The 19,221-nt window shown below is 39.7% G+C and overlaps 1 protein-coding gene across 1 annotated transcript in view; it reads right to left on the bottom strand.

The window, feature by feature from the left end:
* Positions 1–19,221, bottom strand: part of LOC117414125 (FYVE, RhoGEF and PH domain-containing protein 3-like) — a 59,911-nt gene that overhangs the window by 36,811 nt on the left and 3,879 nt on the right. The gene's annotated exons all lie outside the window — the stretch shown is intronic.

Here is a 19,221-nt window from a genome sequence, read left to right as displayed (position 1 = left end):
TTAGCTGAGCTTTAAAAACATCCTCAATAGATTATCAAGATGATACTATACTGTACAGTACTTAACACCTGATAAAAGATAATTATGGTTATTTATTGAAGGCATTTTCATATCTCAGCTCAAAATGATTATTTCCTACGAGAGGTAATCAACATCCAGTTCTTGTGCAAATATTTAGGCAAATGTTTTGCAGAATCGATTTCCAGGTGTCTGTCCTTTCCAGAAGTGTGAACTGCTTACAGTCGCATTCTTGTTAGTGTGGCCGTTTGTGCAATCATCTACTTTGATGGTTTAATCCATCACTTTTTCAGAGCAGCATTACTGGTTATTTAAATGCTGCTGACAGGAGGTTATTAACTAATTCTCATTCCTATTGCTTTTTTCGCCTGTCCTAAAAGTTGCCTGCTGCCTGCCAAACAGCTTGACGCTGCAATTAGTCACTTCCTTGAGAAGCACATCCTGCTGCTTAACACTAAATTGCAGCTTTTGAAAGCCTTTTCCACAGTTTGGATCATTTTGCTGTCTGATTAAATAATGCCCTATTTAATGTGCAACACAGCCCAAGCAACATGCACAAAGTATCCAGAGCCCACTTACAGGTGGCATCCAACTGGACAAACAGTAAGACACTACATCTGGTTTTTTTGTTTAACAAAATCCATGTTTTATTGTTGTTGTTGAAAAGTCAACATACTGTACACCATTTAAAAAAAAAGAGAAAAAAGAGAATTAAATGTTATACTAGTTATCCCCAATTCGTTACCCCAATTTGTTTTATTTAGATGTCATGACTAGGACTAATACTGTTTCAATCTCCTGCCATATGTTTGTATAGAAAACAAAAAAGTAAATGCCATTTAGACATCGTCTGCATGCTGGTAGGATTGGCATCCTAATTCAAAAACAGAGCGCTTGGAAGCGAGAGTGGAGACAATTTAAATGTCATTATTGATGAGTGCAAAACACTGCAGAGGCAGACAAAAATGGATTTCAAAGACCCTGTGTTGATGAATCCTACTGTATGATGCAATTCCCTCTTGCCATCTTACTATGCTGCAAGTAACCTATTAGAAGTGAATACACAGAAGTGAATTAAAATAAAAAATAATGTTAAATAGGAATTCATATCAGCCAAGTAAAAATAATACACTCTGGGCACTGTGCTGTAGGTAAGGTACTGTAGCATCACATAAGCCTAAATCATAATGAAGGTAAAATGCAATTGCACATTTATAAAATAGTCAATGTATGGAAGCCGATTTTCAACCCAGGACGCAGTCAAAGCATGGGTTACAGCAATGCATGTCTGATATCTGGAACTTGGTCCTTTTTCCATTTGCACTAACAATAACCCACTCTTATTTTGCTCCCAAGGTTTCTAACACTGGTGTTTTGATGATAATAATAGCAACTAATTCTAGCCACAATGGTCTGGCCATGCTGCAATCATAAAAAAGGAAGTTAAACCTTTCCATTGTGCAACAGTTGCCAGTGTCTGCTGTATAAAGCCAATACAAAAAAGGCTTTGCCATTGCTGGTTTAAAATATACCTCAAATCGTGACCGCAAGACTACGAGCAGACATGCAGTGCTTGTGATCATTTATCAATAATGCACACTGCAATCACAATTCGGTTGTGATATAAATGTATTGAAAGTGTTGCTGCTGTAGACATTCTAAATCTGAGCACAGGGAGAATGGTCTCAATACCAGAATATTTAGTAGTACAACGATCATTGCACCAAAAATAGTAACAATAATGAAATGTAAAAATCCTGACTGCCAAATGCATGTCGTACATCACACGCTACTGCGAGGAGTATAGGGTCAGTTTTGTCCTGAAGCGTTTTATACAGTATCTAACCCTGTGGAGTTCAGTTGAAGTTCAGCTCACTGTTGGAAGCTTGTTGCTGAATCGGGGGCAATCTAAAAAAACAGAAATGTTATTTCTAGCAGTCGCCCAGGCATAAACATGTTCCTGTGGGAATGAAATCCCAAAATGGCATTTCAAGTGGAAACCCTGTCTCTGTTCTGCTTTACAGTGTATGTTGTTAAGTACTGTGCATAAAAAGTTCAGTGGGATTTTTGGCTTGGCTTTGCCATAATCAGATGCAAATACTGTACAACCCAGCCAGGGAAAATAATGGAATAATAACTAGTGTATATAATGTGAACATAACATGCAGAGTACGTTGTCATGCAGATTTTCAATCCTCCACAGATGCAGTAGCTTATCCCCTCTACAACACAGTTGCATCCATTGCTCTAGTTTACTGATCCAAGATCAAGAAGGGAATCAAACTATTCTATTGCCACAAGGTAATGTAAGGCTTTTAGCACTAAAATAGAACAATTACGATCACCAAGTCTTGTAATATGTTTAGTGCTACAGCTTTAAACTTCCAAGAAAACACTGGGTACCAATTTCATGGAAATTCTAAAGCCACATTCTTTAAATTTCTATGGTAGTCAGATGTCTGGATTTGAGATATGGTAAACGATCACTGTGCTCCGAAACCACTGACAAGAGGACTTACTTAAAAACTGACAGTGTCGGGGCATTGCAACAGATTTGTTTTTATTTATGTAATAAAAAAAATCATTAAATGCAATGGCCTGCCAATCGATTTTGAATAACGCTCGCTATTTTCATACGGTGGCCTCCTTCTCAAACTTGGAGCAATTTATAGCTCCCAGGAGCATTGACATGAGCAACCCCAGTTCAAAGAGTAATAATCATTAGTAATTAAATACTGTTATTAGAAATTGCTAGTAATTTACGTTTTATTTTATTACCCTCATTACACAGAAACAGTGGAAATCCCAGGTGATATCATCATTAACCCAATGCCCTTATCACCATAATATGCTTGTTATTGCATACAGTAATTCTTTATCTAATGATATTGTGAGGTGGATAATATTCACACACTCGCTTTCTATGCTGCAGCTGGTAACAAATTCAACACACAGCATTACCGGGGAAGATCTATATAACTAACAAAGCATTTAGAGTCTGAAACAGATGCAGTCGGATCTTCTATTAGGAACCGTGAGCTAAAAGCTGGTAAAAACAATTAAATAACATGTGGAACAAAGAGTCGTCGTTGTAAAGATTACAAAGCATTTCCAATAGAGCATGTCCAATTGGGTGCACCCTTCATTTTAAAAGAAGCTGCCTGCAGCGGAAATAAATGACACTCTCTCATCCTTCGGTTGTGTTCTTCCAATGAAGTGATAATAATAAATAATCTCATTTAAAAGTCACCACACGTTAATTTGTTTGAAATGTCATAAAATTATGAAAAACGCCCTGACTATTAAATTGGAGAATGGCATCAACATTAACTATTACACTACTCCATTGCTGCTTGTAACTCATGTACTGTACTGGATATAATAGATATCGGTGCAATTATTAAAATGTAATCTTCTGTTTATTCTCAATACAGAAAGAGAACAGCGCAGTACTATGGGAATAACCATAACTGTCATATATACATTCCCTTGGGAAGCAGACGTGAACCAGGATAACTGCCTGTTGTATAATCCAGATCTATAATCAGTATTAATAATTCCAGTCATATCCATTTTCAAAGGCTGGTTTCTCCTTTTATCACTTTACACCTGTGCTGTCACCCGAGGCTCATGTTTAAAGCGCTCTGCTCACACCTGTATGTGCCTGAATAATTCATTGTCTGGAAAGATTTTTGGAAATGTGGCTGTTAAACATGGGAAACAGTAACAAATGGGCGATTGAAGACGGCAGAAAAATACAAGAACTGCATCTGCATTACTTGAACAATGATTACATTAGCTTGTTATATGTGTTTGTAATATTGTAGGACTTAATTCTACTTTTTATAAATTGGATTTTATACTGTATAATTTTGCAATTTTTGAAGAAACGCAGAAATAGACGGCATGCATTTTAGCTACAATGTATCGTGTAATATTCAACACAGTGCAATTAGCAGTCATTTAAGTTTGCAATTAAATGGAGGAATTGGACTCAAACAAACCCACTAAAAAAGGGGGTTACTAATAATACTGCAGCATCTGAAGATGCGTGATGTGCAGACACTGATACTTGTGATCTTCTGGAAACTAACTGGATAATTTCGTTCTGTGGTTTGCTTGAATATTTGCATCCTGATGGCAATTTATGACAGGAGCTTTCCAAATGCTTTGGAACCAGTTCCCATGTATTTCCAAACCACACATAAAATATACTGCAAGTTTGCCTGCAGCAATCTTCAAAAGATAAAAAACAGGGGGAAAATGCACAAAAAACCCCACTTTCAAAGCATCCCTGGGCTAGCTCTACTTTCAAACTGAAAGAATCCCATTTGTATATTGAACATAGATCTATAAAACTACAAAGTAATAATTCTAACATTTTACATTTTAAATACACCAAAGAGAAACATGGAAAATATGTTGTGACTATTATTTTAGAAGTTATCTTTTGTGTGTGAATGCTTCTAAAATAAGACAGTGTTATCTTTATAAGAAATCAGGTCATTAAATGCTTTGTGACCCATATACACTGATATCATTGTTTTAATGAAGGAATGCAAATATTGTGGCCACACTATAGGCTATTAATTAAAAACTGAAAACAAAGCAAATTTAAAAGTGTTTTGTGTGTAGAGTCCAAGGCAACCACATGAACATCTACAAACGAATTAAGAAAACTACAGTAACCTCATTTAAAGTTACAGAAAGGGGTTCATGGACTGTCTCACAATTCCTTCTTTATTATCAACATGACAATAGTACTTTCAGAAAATGCACGGCAGTTGCGCTGAAGCTTTGTCCCACGATTAGAGGGTATATAATAATCCTTACATGTTGCTATAAAAAGATCATTTCAGAAAACAAACGACTAAGAAAGCGAGCACGGTAAACTGCGTGTTACGGTATGGAATGCATAACAGGGCAACAAAAGTAATTTATGAGTTAAATAGGTTGTTCCAGCTGCTCAGGAAGGAGTAAAAATATATGTGTGTTATTTGAGGAGAATGTTTGCATTAACGGGGAGTTGAAGATGCTTGCTGGGGATCCAAACGTACTGTACATACACCATTTCAATCTGAAACGAGCACATTTGAAAACGACAAGGGTCTACAAAATGGGAATTTTGTCAACAAGTGACAGCTCCACAAATGAAACATTTACTACGGAAGTATGGAAGTTGTTACAACTTTAATGGAACCACCACAGTGTATATTTACAGAAATGAACTTGTCTGACACTGCATTCTATTGCCGCATTTCTATACTATATAGGCCCACTTGAGCAATTTAGCACATTTTCAGGTAATTTTTCCTACTTTGCATCCACTGGAAAAAACTCCCATAGACCCTTGTCCTTGTCCCATAGACTATTTTACCTGAAACTCAACATATTACAGCATTAATAGGTCATTATAACCATCAGTCCTTTTCAAGGCACTGTATATTGTAATGCGCCTCAGTACTAAGCTCAAACTGATCATCATCATCACTCTTATATTATCGCACAGCGCATATTTATATACCTTCCCATGAGTTCCCATGAGAAATGTCAAACTCTGTGTCCCAACTCTGTGGCGCACTAAGTTCAGCTTTGATTGATCTGTGGTTAAAAGGTCAGTTATTAGACTGGCAAGCAATGTGTTAAAGACCCTAGCAGCTGGTGCTCTGGTTGTCATGGAGACACTAGGGCCCATGTACGGTGTTCTGCCCGCTGTAACAACACGTAACTCTGAACCACTGGTCTGCTTCCACATGTGCAGTATGAAAATCAAATCATCTTTTAAAGGGTTGTGTCTGGTAAAACCAGCCACAGCAGTGCTGAGGCAGATATTTCATTTCAGCAACAACCCTTCTATAAGCTTACTAGAACTAGACCTAGACATAGCACTGCTTTATGACACCAGCTGCTTGGATCTGGATGAAGTCATGTATAAAACATTACATAGCACATCCTTTGCATACACAAATGGTGAAATACCTTTACAAAAATGCTAAGCCCTGTACGACTGTGTATAGAAAACTGTGATTTATGAATTATATATTTATTTGTTGTTTAATTTGAATAATACAAAATAAAAAACACCTGACACATTTCAAATACTAGAAATAAATAAACAAAGTGCCTGTGATACACAGTACACACCCCAATGTACTACTGTAAAGCTTAAGCTTGTTTTATTCTTGGTAAAACACCACATTTGGAGTCATTTAGAAAAACAATTTCAATGGAAAGCTCTCCTCTAGCCCGTTTTATCATTTATTTCATTCTTTTTAATTTAGAAAACTGAAAGCCCACAACACCCCAAGCAAAATTTCATTTAACAGGCAGCAATCTATTATTTCCACATGAGGAAAACGACATAAATAAATCATCTTGCAAAACAAAATGCTTCATTACCCTGAAAAAATTCTTTGAAGACGATCCAATGCCCAGCATGTCAAAAAACGAACCAAAAAAAAAAATCCATACTGTACTAAAGCAATCTGCATTTATAAAAATGTTATTACACATTAAAACAACTGCATGCAGTAAGAAGACTTTTTTTTTTAATAACCACACATAACTGGTGAAGGAACATGCCTGTAGATAAAGCCCTAATGCAGGCACCATCTTAACTCGGACTCCAATCCTAGAAAGACATGTATTTGCAACAGATCCGTATGAAAGCTAACCAAGCAACTCACCAGCTAAGCCCGGCCAGCCATCTGCCTGTTTTCCAAAAGCAGCTTCATGCCACAGCTTCTCTCATCTCCGCAAGAATAAAACAAATAAATATATGTATCTATGACAAGCCCAGTAGCCACACAGACCACAGCACTTCCAATCAATGAATCAAGCCGGGTTGGTTTTTCCATGCAGCACTTTGTGCTGTAGGTATACAGTGGGTCACGCAAAGGTTGTTTCTTCTGTTTAGTTCCCCCCCCCCCAAAAAAAAATAACACAATTGTCCAACCAAAATGTGCTCTGACTAGCTTCTTTTTTTCAGGCTTCATTCAATGCTGAAGGCACACACAGAGCCTCCTAACAATGCCAGACAGCAACGATGAAAGAGGAAAAAGTAGTTTTCAGCCTGTATAATGCCTTAGAATGGTTGCCATGGAAACAAATGACGGTGGGGGAAGAGAGAGAGAGAGAGAGAGAGAGAGAGAGAGAGAGAGAGAGAGAGAGAGAGAGAGAGAGAGAGAGAGAGAGAGAGAGAGAGAGAGAGAGAGAGAGAGAGACTGCTGACCAATGCTGGTAGAAGGAGTAGAGCTAGGAATCTTTTTTTTTCACTCATGATTCAAGCTGGCAATTTGTGTGACTTCTTTCAGACTGCGAAATAAAAAAAAAAAAAAAAAATAAACTACTAAAGAAATGGCTGCTGCTGTCTTTATGCACATGCATTATTTCTTTCTTTCTTCGGGTGCACTTTGCAAAGTATAGGCCTAATGCAATCGTGCTGTTTGAATTGTTGGTGCATACAAGCTTTCCCACAGGCAGTGTCAGAGGAGAGGGGACCTGAAAGGAGTTCATTTGCATTGAACTGAGCTCAGCTAGGAAATGGATTCCATTGGAGAGCTGCTACTGCTTCTCAGCTTACTCATGAAACTGAGGAGATTCACATGCAGCGCTGTACTCTTGCAGCTCCTTCTGAATTCAGCTTTATGACAAAGTGCCAGTTCCTCACTAAGGTGTCAGAGGGAGCATACTGACCATGGTATGAATTACTGTGAGTCAACACCTGAAGTTTGGAAAGCATGTGTAGTGTGATTTTTAAATGAGAGGCGGTCTACTGCGAAGGCGATGATTACCTGCAACTGGGCTGATGAACATATTAAAGGCACTGCTAGTCTCCAGGTTGGCAGCAGTGATGCAAACTGATCCCCTATCCAGAGATCCATTTTATCCATATATTACTGAAATGAATGTCCTTAGATAGAAGTATTTAGTTACACTCAATACCCCGTCAGGGAATGTATATCTATTCTAGCACACCACAGCCCTACAGATATTGACATGCAAGGAATCAGGACATCGATCCACAGCACTAATGCGTGCAGAGGGCTTTTTGCAGAGTCACTTCCTTGTAGTTAAATTGCTGCTGAAAGATAGCCGTTTTTAATATGCCTGTAAGAGATTAGTTGTCGTGACAGTAATTGCTGGCCTTGTAATTTACATGTCTGCAGGCACACCAAACAAAGGGTTTGGAAGCCATGAAACACCCTTGAAACCCTTTCTTGAGATTGGACCGTTATCCACAGAAACGTCAAGGTCAACCATTGCAGCTGATTTCGAAGCCAGTAAAGCAGTGTGCTGAGCGCTTTGGGATAAGCATGCACTTAAATAAAAACACCCTCTTGACACGGAGGGTTCTGGAATCCAAAGTTCAGAAGAAAAAACAATTGCCCTTCGCAATAGACAAACATCTTGTATTAGAAACGCTGGAATAATACAACTACAGAATACATTTACATCGTTGTTGTCAAAGATTATTTATTCACATAATTAGAACACTTAGGAAGTGCAGGATCTTTAATGATTCAAGTCAGTACAGCTAAGAAGCACGCAGGGATAACCTGATGCCATTCAAATACCGTCCATCTGAAGGCTTTACACCAAGTAGAGCAAATACCATCTTCAGTAAACCTGTCCCTGTTTGTCTTCCTATCGCTTAGAGACTGTCCAGTGGACTTACTGGGCACTGTCAAGTTGCTCCAGGGTACAGCTCGATCAATGTGAATGTTTGCACTTTTATCACATCCCCGTCACGTCAGGGCTGATGCATGCTGGCACAGCAGTGTGGGGATGCCCTTTACTGCATGTAGCTGCCCTTTATCTGCCTGTACACACAGCGAGCTACAGCCTCACATAACTGCCATCCTTCACCCTTCACCAATTCTAAAAACGGAAAACACCAAAGATGGAAATTAGCCTTTCACAGTCTAAGACAGTACTTGTATAGCTTTAATGTCTTCCTATCTGACAGTTGACTATATGTTTACATTTCAAGGGGATACTGCAAAAGAAAACTTTTAGACTGCAAACACTTCCAATTCATCATTAATATTTCATGCAGCTAAATAGGCTTTCAGCGGAACATGCCTTGGTGGAATACCTTGTTTTCCCAAGGTTGAATATATATATATTTTATTTATTATTACAGCAGTTTTACTCTTTCTCTTTGCACCTATTTTACAAATTAAGCGTATGCATTACCCTTTACACCAGACCGTGGTTTCAATCAATAATTATACGACACCTTTGCATCTTCAATTATCATGCCGTCTAAACTGCATTTATCAAATGCACCAGGCACAGACATCGCTCTTCTCTGTCACGATACGAGTAGTTAGCACTTCAGGGAGAAAATAAAAGAGACCCATAACATCTACAGAAGCCTAATTACCTATCCTGAGTATGCTTAGGAGCAAGCCTTGGCAGATACCAACAGCAAGGGAGGCTGCTGTCTGTCAAGCCAGTGAAAGATTGTCTGCAGAGCTGAAGCCTACAATATGAGTCAAACAGGAATCTGGGTACCACATCCTAAGGGTTTACAAGGTTCCCTGTGATGTCTCATATTTGAGTCACGGTAAAGCTAGACAGTCTCACTTCTTTATCCCTTTGTCATTATAAAGGCCACTTGCCTCCAACAATCTGCTCTTGTGGTCTGGCTGCAAAAAAAGCTATTCTGCTGTCTTGTACTGGAGAGGGAGCAACTGAAAGTGGATTAATGCCCCACTGTACAGTAATGATTTAGATACAGTACACTGCTCAGGGGCATCTGATTCACATTCACAAAAAACAAAAGGAACCAAAAAAAAAGTTTTGATCAATTTTGCAAATATTGAAAACAACTGTTTTTCATTAACCAGGGAAATAATTACAGAGCAGGCTTCTCTTTAAAGAAGGATTACTTGTACCTTCGAAACACACCACTCCTCCAGTTTCACCTCAGCTTGCTTACTGCCCTCCTCACCCATTCATTATTCCACTCTTCTGATTCTGACCTTGATAAATAAGCAGGCAGCAACTTCTAATTAAAACCAAATTGCAAGCAAAAGCAACCCTTCATGCTGCTGCAAGGTCTTTTTAATTGAGCACACAGCAATACAGCTGTAATTTTGTTCACCAACATAAAAGAAAGAACGCAAGGAGTTCAGCCCAGCAATGACCCCAAAACACTGTCTCGTCGGTTCAGAAAGGATCCCAGTGATTTAGCAGCAACAAAGTTCCTTGGTAGACCATTCCATTCACTCACCACTTTCTGTGTGTAAAAATAAAAACAAATCCTCCTTTTTAATCAATCACCAAAAAGTAGTACTGCTTGGTGTATTTCAAACATCAGTTTATTTTAATCTACTGCAGATGGCTGTACAGTATACAATTCCACCATAACGTTCTACCGTACTTAAAAACTGAACTCTAAACTAAGATATACAGCTGGTGTTAGGTATATGTTCATCTGACAATTCCATTAATTTGACACAAGCCAGCACACCTATGACTATCTAGCCTAGACAAACCTTTTCTTACGATATTTGCAAAGCTTTGCAAACGCTGCAAACTAGTTTAAACAGAAGAGCCAAATCCTTAGTCCTTTTTGACGCTGGCATGGCTAGGAGATGAATATAATGATACAATTCGGCACTGTTAAGCATTTACTTTGCCAGCACTTCCATGTTCAGGTGACCTAATTCAGTAATGAATATACCCCTCTTGTAGTAGGCTTGCTTAAACAGCCATCTCTGTGTATAGACACATTAGTGTGCTTGTGCAGTCTGGAGTTAGAATTACTGCATGAGAATGCCATTTCATTCAGCACTACACTATTTTTCAGCAATGTTTACAGCAAGTCAGAGTTATTGTAATTAGCGGAGGAGAGAGGAGAGACAAGAAATAATTTCCACAAAGGAATTTAAATTAAACATGGATTCTTCAATTACAGAAGTGTGTACTGTGTGGGTAAGAACCAGGTTTTAGTCGCAAATTAAATCTGCTGTCTTATAATATATTCCTGCTCAACAAGAATAGCTTTCACTAGAGAACAGACCAAGACACACACGGGCAATTCTAGAAGCGGTAGAAGGTGGTTAAAAAAAACAACCTTCACAGCCCCCCAGCTGGGTGATAATTACATGGCTCAAGAGACAGAGAGAGAGAGTGAGAGAGCGAGAGAGAGAGAGAGCGAGAGAGAGAGCGAGAGAGAGACTAGAAGAGCTGCAGGCTCCTCCTTCACAAAGGCATGCTACCAAAATACCAGTCATCAACCAGCTGTATGATTTAACCTGCCATGCTTGACTGGCACTGATGGGATGCGGGCCTGCCTGCCTGCCTGCCATGTGAAAACGGCAGAGACCCTGCCATCTGTCACTGCAAGAGATGGGATTTGCCGAGAGTGGCTGGCATGGATGGAATTCTCAGCTTTGGAACTCCCTCATGATCAGCAGGCAGGATGCGTGGGTGGCACCAAAGGAATCTTGCTGACCCCCCCGTGTCTGCATGGCACAGAAAGGATCGGATCACACCATGTGCCAAGCGAATGGCATGGTCCTACCAGGTGTGGTTAGATTTACAGGATTCAAACCCAGCATGCCTTATGCTTCCCCAGCTCCAGATTACAGCATAGTGGATGTGGCAGTGCACTGCTCGCTGTGCTAACTTGTATTCTCTTGCACAGGGGTTAAAATAGGTCCCCAAGGCTCCGAATAAATAGTACGATTTACAGCGGCTGGTGGCATCTGCTTTATTAAGCAATAAAGGCTTGTGCAGTAACTGGGTTCATTTGGCAAGCTTTGTGGCTCAGTGGACTTGGCTCATTCCAGATTCTTATTCTGTCACAGTTCATCAAGTCATTGATTTCCTTGGTGGTAATTTGAACGATCAGAGCAGTCAGGCCATCAATTTCTAAAGCAATCAAACTGCTGCAAGGCGTGCACCGTGCCAAGACAAAACTGTGGTTGGAAACCTCAGCTTGCTTTTGCACACATTTTTAACATGACGGATATGTGCGGGTGTTCTCTTAATGCAGGACTGTACCTTTTATGGTTGCATGCTGCCCCTCTTCTTGATATTTCACCTGTTCAAACTTTGTAGAATAGATTACCTGACTGCAGGCAACTTGTGAGCTGTCACTACGTATTACTTACAGCCAGTATCTAGCTCCTCATCTACAGTGCTTTCTTCTCTATTGACTGCCTATTTCTTGAATCTAGTGCCTCCTGCAGTATCAGTCTGGAGCTCCTGTGGCTCATCACTGCACTATTGGTGTCTGTCCAGACCTTGTTTAATCCTCCCATCAAAGGTAGGTCATCTTGAAGGTGGTTTCTGATTTAGTTTTGTGGCACAATTCAAGCTACGTTTATGCTATTCTCATGAAAGTTTCTGTTGGTGAAGAGATCCAGTAATTCAATAACAGATCACCTCCCGCATCTCTGATAGCAGGGACCAAAGTCTGTTTAGAGGTCAAAGTAGAAGTGCCCCTAGCAGTCATTTTTGTAAATGGCTGCTTAGAAGATTTTTCTTTTTCTCCCCCTCTCCTTCACGAAGGCATGCTACCAAAGAGACTAGAAGAGTCGTCCGTCTCCCCACCCCCCCCCCCGGACCCTTTTAAGTGCTTCATTCTGACAAATTACCCCCAAGATTTTATCATCGCTCAGAGGGTTTCACTCTTCAACAGGAATCAAGGTCTATTGTCAGCTCTGATGTTTTATTTTGTTTTTGTCTTTTTATCAAAACATCAGCTGGCGCTTTCCTTTATGTAAAGATCAAAAAGGTCATCTGATAAATAGCTTCTGAGGTCAACATAGACATATTCCGTTACTTGGAACACATTTTTCTTTTCTTTTTTTTTTTTTTAAATAAGTCTACTTCTAATAAGTCTCAGCTGGAAGCCAGGATTGACCGTGACGGTTCTCATTTGCTCCTGACAGATCAAGGTGACTTTCTTCCCATTAGTCTTCTGCTGCTGGTTATTATGGAAGTTGTGTGTGAACAGGTAACATGCACGCCACACATCTCTGCTTTGGCGCCATGGATTTCAATCAGGGCTTGCTTTATCTATTTAAAACCTTTGGCGCTCTCTGAACATTTGACTACTGTATTTTAAAGGTGCATTTGTCTACATGCTGAAAGAGCCTGATCTTGAACCAAGCTTGATAATGGGGTTTAAAGCCTCCTACTGCTGCTAGTATTTAGCTCACAGGGACATTCTGTACTTTATACCTTGGGATTACATTTTATGGTGCTGCTGCTCCGTTAAACTGAAATACCCCAAAATCAGTTGTTGTTTGTCTTGTTATTTGCTACTAAGGACAGCGTGTGTGCACATCTGTTGATAATGGTTGTGGGATACAGGATTACATTTGGATTTTGCTTAATGCTGGCAGTGCTGACTTCTTGAAGCAATAATTTAGCCATCTGAGTCTTTTCTTTCATCTCACTAACAAATAAGTCCATATATCATTATATTATTATTAGCAGCTGACTGCATCAGAATATTTTTTCTTGCAGTAAGTGCATGCATGAAATATTGAAAATAGCTTAAAAAAACAGTAATTTTGGACACATTATAAATATGTTTCATTGAAAATGTTTTCCATTTTTCCCATTGCTTTATATGGGGGGAAAATGGCATCCTCACATGAGATCATCATACATTGGCATCTTCCATATGTCCCCATATAAAGACTAGAAGAGAGTTTTTTGGTATCTGTCCTCACGAGGTCGCCATGCATTAAAAGGCTTAAAGAAATAACCAGTTAAAAAAGGCACAGTAATAAAACTGTGGCAAACAACAATCCTGTTACAAAACATACATCATAAGAATATTTCCTTGTCTGGTAATTGCACTAATGCGTACCGCTTGAGCACATTGCTGATGCACAGCAATCTCTGTAATTAAAAACAAACACAGTGACATGAAGAAGCAGCAGGGTGTCACAATGCACAGCAACACGCCTCACAGACTTTGAAAACATACCTCTGGGTTTCACTGCCTCAGACTACAGAGAGACGCGTTATGCAGCACACCATCTACAAAACTCCACCGCACTGAAAAGAATCGGCTTTTGAAGAATAGCAGAAATTAAAATCCTCACACTAGGCTGCTTTCGACAGATAAAACAAGGCCTGGACAACAACCATGAGAAATCTAGGTCTGTTGCACTGGATTTAATTTCTAACACACTTACAACAGATAGACTAATTTTATACATGTGTATCTTTCCATGGCAGATTTTATCAACAAAAACAGTCTGTCTAATTGTAGTAATCTCCTATGTTTGTCTTGAAATGTTCCAATTACGGTGGCTTCCTAAACAGTGAAAAACAAAAAATGTACAGTATGTGAAAACATTCTTGGACGCGTCTTCTCAGCACTTGCCAGCTGCCAGAAGACAGAAGTACTGTAGTAGGAATGCAAAGAATCCTCACTCTCAGCCTGTATCTGGTTTAATGTAAATAGCAATAAAATGAAAGTGAGCTTCAATAGGGTAAATATGTGACAACGGCAGCAAAAAAATAATAATTCATTCCAGCTTTACACAGCCACGAACAGAACCCTTTTTTATGTGGCTTTTTGAAGCAGGCATACCACACCGTTTTTGGAAGGACCTTTTAAATTCCTACCCTGTTCATTCCCTCTGAGTCAGCCAGAGCTTAGTTAAGGTTACATTATATAACCCACACAATTACCAACTGTAGAATGATCAAAGCTCAAGAGTATGAATGGCGCTACAGTATGAAGTCCCAGCGTGTTCAAACCACACAAAATCAAAACCTCCCAATCTATCGATGCACTTCTGCCAGCAATCAGTCAGCCTCCAGCGAGCATTGCTTGCGCTCTCGACACAGCTGCTTTATGCAATGGTGTACGACTGGCCCGTGTAAAGCAAACCTTGCAGGTAATCTCTCTAGGGCTGGAAAAGCCAGTCGTCACATGGGTCCAGGTCAATGAAGAAGACAATGTGAAACTTGGTCCAGACTGCAGGGATGGAAAGAAGACTCCCATTGCACAGCAGTTCCATCCAATTTAAATGTTTTATTAGTGCATACAGGTAAAAAGCTCAGGTATATCTTAATAAACTCATAGTAAAACCAGGAATGGCTCAGACTGCTGTGCAATGGGAGTCTTATTTCTAACTCTGAGTTCGAGATATATGCAAAGCAACATATCTGCATGGGGTCACTGCTCTCACACACAGAGCATCATCTTAGACTTAAATAAATAAATAAATAAATAAATAAAAAAGAAGAGTTTTTTTCTCCCTCTGATAACATTACATGCCATATTCAGTTAATTTTGCTTGAACACAACGTTTATTTTGTTATGTTTATATAACAATATTTTCCTTCCATCTTATTACACAGTATCTTGACTTATGGTCAAGTAAAAAGTATGCCATTGGACTGGAGTTAAACTATTTATTAGTACTAAACGCCAGAGTCTTAATCCACCGATTCTGCAACTGGCACTTAATGAAATAATGTGGATGTGTGCGTGTGTGCTTTAAATGACAGCAATGGCAATGATTCTCATACCCAGCAGAGGAAGCTCCTGAGCACATAGACCTTGGATAATTCCCTCCACATGCTCCACTTCCAGAGGTGGCAGCCATGAAATGGGAGCTGGGAACTGGACACACATACACCAGCAGAGAGCAGCTGTTGCAGTTATTTCTTTATGTTGTTTGCTTTGACAGCATTTTGGTTCATTAAGTGATTCTCCAGCCATATTAGATAATTACCAGATCTCATAAAAAGTGAAACGATATAATCTGTCAACTATTTGACAAAACCACCTGCTTACTGGAAAATCTCATTACAGAAGAGCACAACTTGTGTACAACAATAATACAAAAATAGTGTTAGAAATATCAGACTAAAAACCCCCAGCAAGACCACATCTGACTGTGAATACAGTGCGCTGCATTACATTTACCACTTCATGATGACACTGCAGACAAAAAAAGAGAGTGTGTGGTGAGGCACTACAGCTGCTTCTGTGCATCTTTGTGTTGTAACTTAGCACACAGTGCCACCAGGTGGGGCAGCTCATTGGTGCAATGATCATGAAGCTCAGACCCTATTCTTTTTCCCATTCCTAATAGAACAGAGTGGAGTAAAGACGGAGGGTATTTGGAGCTACCATATACTGAGCTCTCTACAGAAAGCAGGTGATGACACCCAGGTGAGGACCAATGGTGGTGATTGGGCTACTGCAATTCTCTATAGAAACACAGAAGAAACAGCTTGAATTTGTGTCGACTGCTGCTCTCCACAGAGGCTATTAGCCCAATTAATCGAGTCGTGTAGCTCTACATTTTTATGGCACTTTCTAATAAAATCTGAACAATGGTTACTAAGGGAACGATGTCAAATTTAACCAACATTAGATAACGGGAAAGCACACATGTACAGTATATTGAGAGGGTTGATAGGCCCTCTTTCTTGGTTTTTGACATCTCCCACAGCTTTATTTTCTTTTTTCTAATTTCCAAAACTCTGAACTAAGTTTTTTTGCATATATGTTTTTTGTGTTTGTTTTGTTATTGTTGTATAGTATTACAGTACAACACATCATAAAAACATCCAATCAAAAGTATTTCATCTACTGCTAGCCCGTTTTAGTTGCTATTTTATTTTTAGTACAGCATTTTAACCATTATACCTTTGACTGTTAAAATGATACCCCATGCTTTATAAAGCTGTTTTTCTAACATAATATTAGCACTAAATTGAGGGTATTGAGATAAACGTCGGCTGTTCTGGTCTTTGAAGAAATAACAGCAACAATGGTGACAGTATTAATAACACTAGGAAATGTGCTGTCAACATTCATGCAAGACAAGTGAGATGTCAAGGATTTTAATGATGCCATCAATAACACACTGTGCCTTCCACCCACACCTGGGCCAGGGAGTCAATTCCACATTCAGGCTACAAATACAAAACAAAAAAGCAAACCAGGTCAAATAAACATATTTTTAGATATACAGTACAATACACACAGGCATTATTAGAAAAGTGTAACCACATCTAGCCTTATTACCTGCTTAGTTTCTTTTTATATTCAGAATGGCAGATAACTGGGTACAGTAGCTTCTGTGTTTTTGACATCTTTCTACTGCACAGCACCACCTAGTGGCTGCCCTGTTCTGTTGAGAGGGAGACGGTACAGTATTAGAAAATAATGCACAAATGATCTGGCAGCTCCCAAGCTATAAGCCACAACCCTTGAAATCCATCATATTTGACCAGCACATTTTATTCCTGCCATGTAAAGTATTTGAGCTATTTAAACCACCAGTTCCTAATAATAGTGATTAATTAAGTTTTATGCCTTTAAAAATAAAAATGAAAATAATAATAAGTTCATTATTTTTTTGCTGTCAGGAAGCTGAAACAAAACAATGACTGTCTTGTTCATTTGCATCAGTGACTTATTAAACTCAGATCCCACACTAGATTTTGAGCTTATCCAGTTACTCTTATCTGGGTTGGGTGTTCTTTTAAAAACAATGTCAAAAGCTTTGACTTCCTCAAAATGTGTGATGTTGATCACAGGTCAGCAGAAAATTAAATGCATACATGTATTAAATAAGAACAAATATCTATGGGTGTGTTTCCCATTGAAACGCCCAACAGTGTTCTGGAATCTATACCCACCCCACCTGCTGGATATCCAACCACATGACAGCCAGCCTGGGACAAGAAGAATAAACCCTCAAAGTTCTAAATTCTGAGTGATGACACGGCTTCAACCTGTCAGAGAAACAAAGTCACATATACTGGTACATTGTCTTTGGTTTCATAAAAAAAAAAAAAGTTATGAATGTTCCTCGTCCAGTTCGATACTATTGCCCTGATGAGTTCCTTACATGATTAGTACCACCTTCTTGATATCTATGACGTGAACATTTTTAACACAAGACTGTGGCTGTTCTTCTCGATAGGTTTGCTCGCTGAATCTGCTGCTGGGTTACTACAGGCTAATTCTGAATGACATGCTCCAATACAGTGTGGTATTAACAGAAGGCAGGTGGCTGCCTAAAGTCAAGAGCACAACTTCACTCAGATCACATTATCCTATCAGCACTTGGATCTGAAGCAAATCAGGGTGTGACGAAGATCGGTACAATAACTTCATGCTTTACAGGATCGATTGGTCTCAGTGGTGCTGGACATGGAGTACAGCATTACTGTACAGAATTGTTTTGTGTTTTCAATACAGTACAGACATGCTACAGGTCAGCGCCACAGTACACAGATGAGAATAAGCCTCCCATTGCACCAAACTGGACTGGAACATTGGGCGCTGGACTCTACTTTAGCTAAGATTGTGTGACTAATTACAGTTGGCTCCCAGTAAAACCTGGAATAGGCCACACTGCTATGCACTGGCAGTCTACTGGATATCTAGTCTAGCCTACAGTATCCATTTGCCAAATCTAAGCATATTTTAAGGAGTAAGGACTTGTTCAATACTAACATGGGTTCTGCAGATTAAAGCGCAGACACATTAATTGGATTTGGATGCTCAGGCCAGCGTTGGTATGCTGCCCGAGATGCAAAATCCAGTCCCATCTGCACCCAACACCACCCAATACAAGCACAGGCTGTTAGTACAGTTCTTGGGGAAGGAGGAAACCTTTTAAAAACAGGAGTGATTGTTCATAAATCATTGGTGGTAAAAGTGTTATTTACACATGTCTAAAACCTTCAAACAGCAAAGAAGAGCCACTGTCAGTGCTGAGTACATAACCACAAGGCAGTCCCTTGAGGAAGCCTGAATAGGAAAGCAAGGACTGTTTGATGTGGGGCAAAGTCAAAGTCAGAACCCCGGCCAAAGGATATGGTCCCTTGTCAAGTGTTTTCCCATCCCTCAGTACACAACTCCACCAAATTCTTTCAATGATCCTGTCCATGCCCAAGTAGACTTCCACTGAAAAAGGCGTAACAACAATGGGGAGCAACGCCAAGCAAAATAATGCAGAGGACACCCCTCCTACACCTCTGCTGACTCTCACATTCCCACAGCATGGGAACTGGGGTCTGCTCTCAGCGTGCAGACAGGGTTTATCACAAGCAGGGCTGCGCTAATCCGTTCAGGAGCATCCTTCCCTTGCGATCTGGCACCAGCACAGGGAGGAGATCTTTGGGAGTTACGGCTATGAAAAAGTGGGAGGGTTCTTATTTTATTGCCCCCCCCCCCCCCCCCCCCCC

Source organism: Acipenser ruthenus, chromosome 16 (genome assembly GCF_902713425.1).
Source record: "Acipenser ruthenus chromosome 16, fAciRut3.2 maternal haplotype, whole genome shotgun sequence".
NCBI classification, from domain to species: domain Eukaryota; kingdom Metazoa; phylum Chordata; class Actinopteri; order Acipenseriformes; family Acipenseridae; genus Acipenser; species Acipenser ruthenus.
Note: the sequence above shows the minus strand (reverse complement) of the source record. Positions and strands in the feature narration are given on the sequence as shown.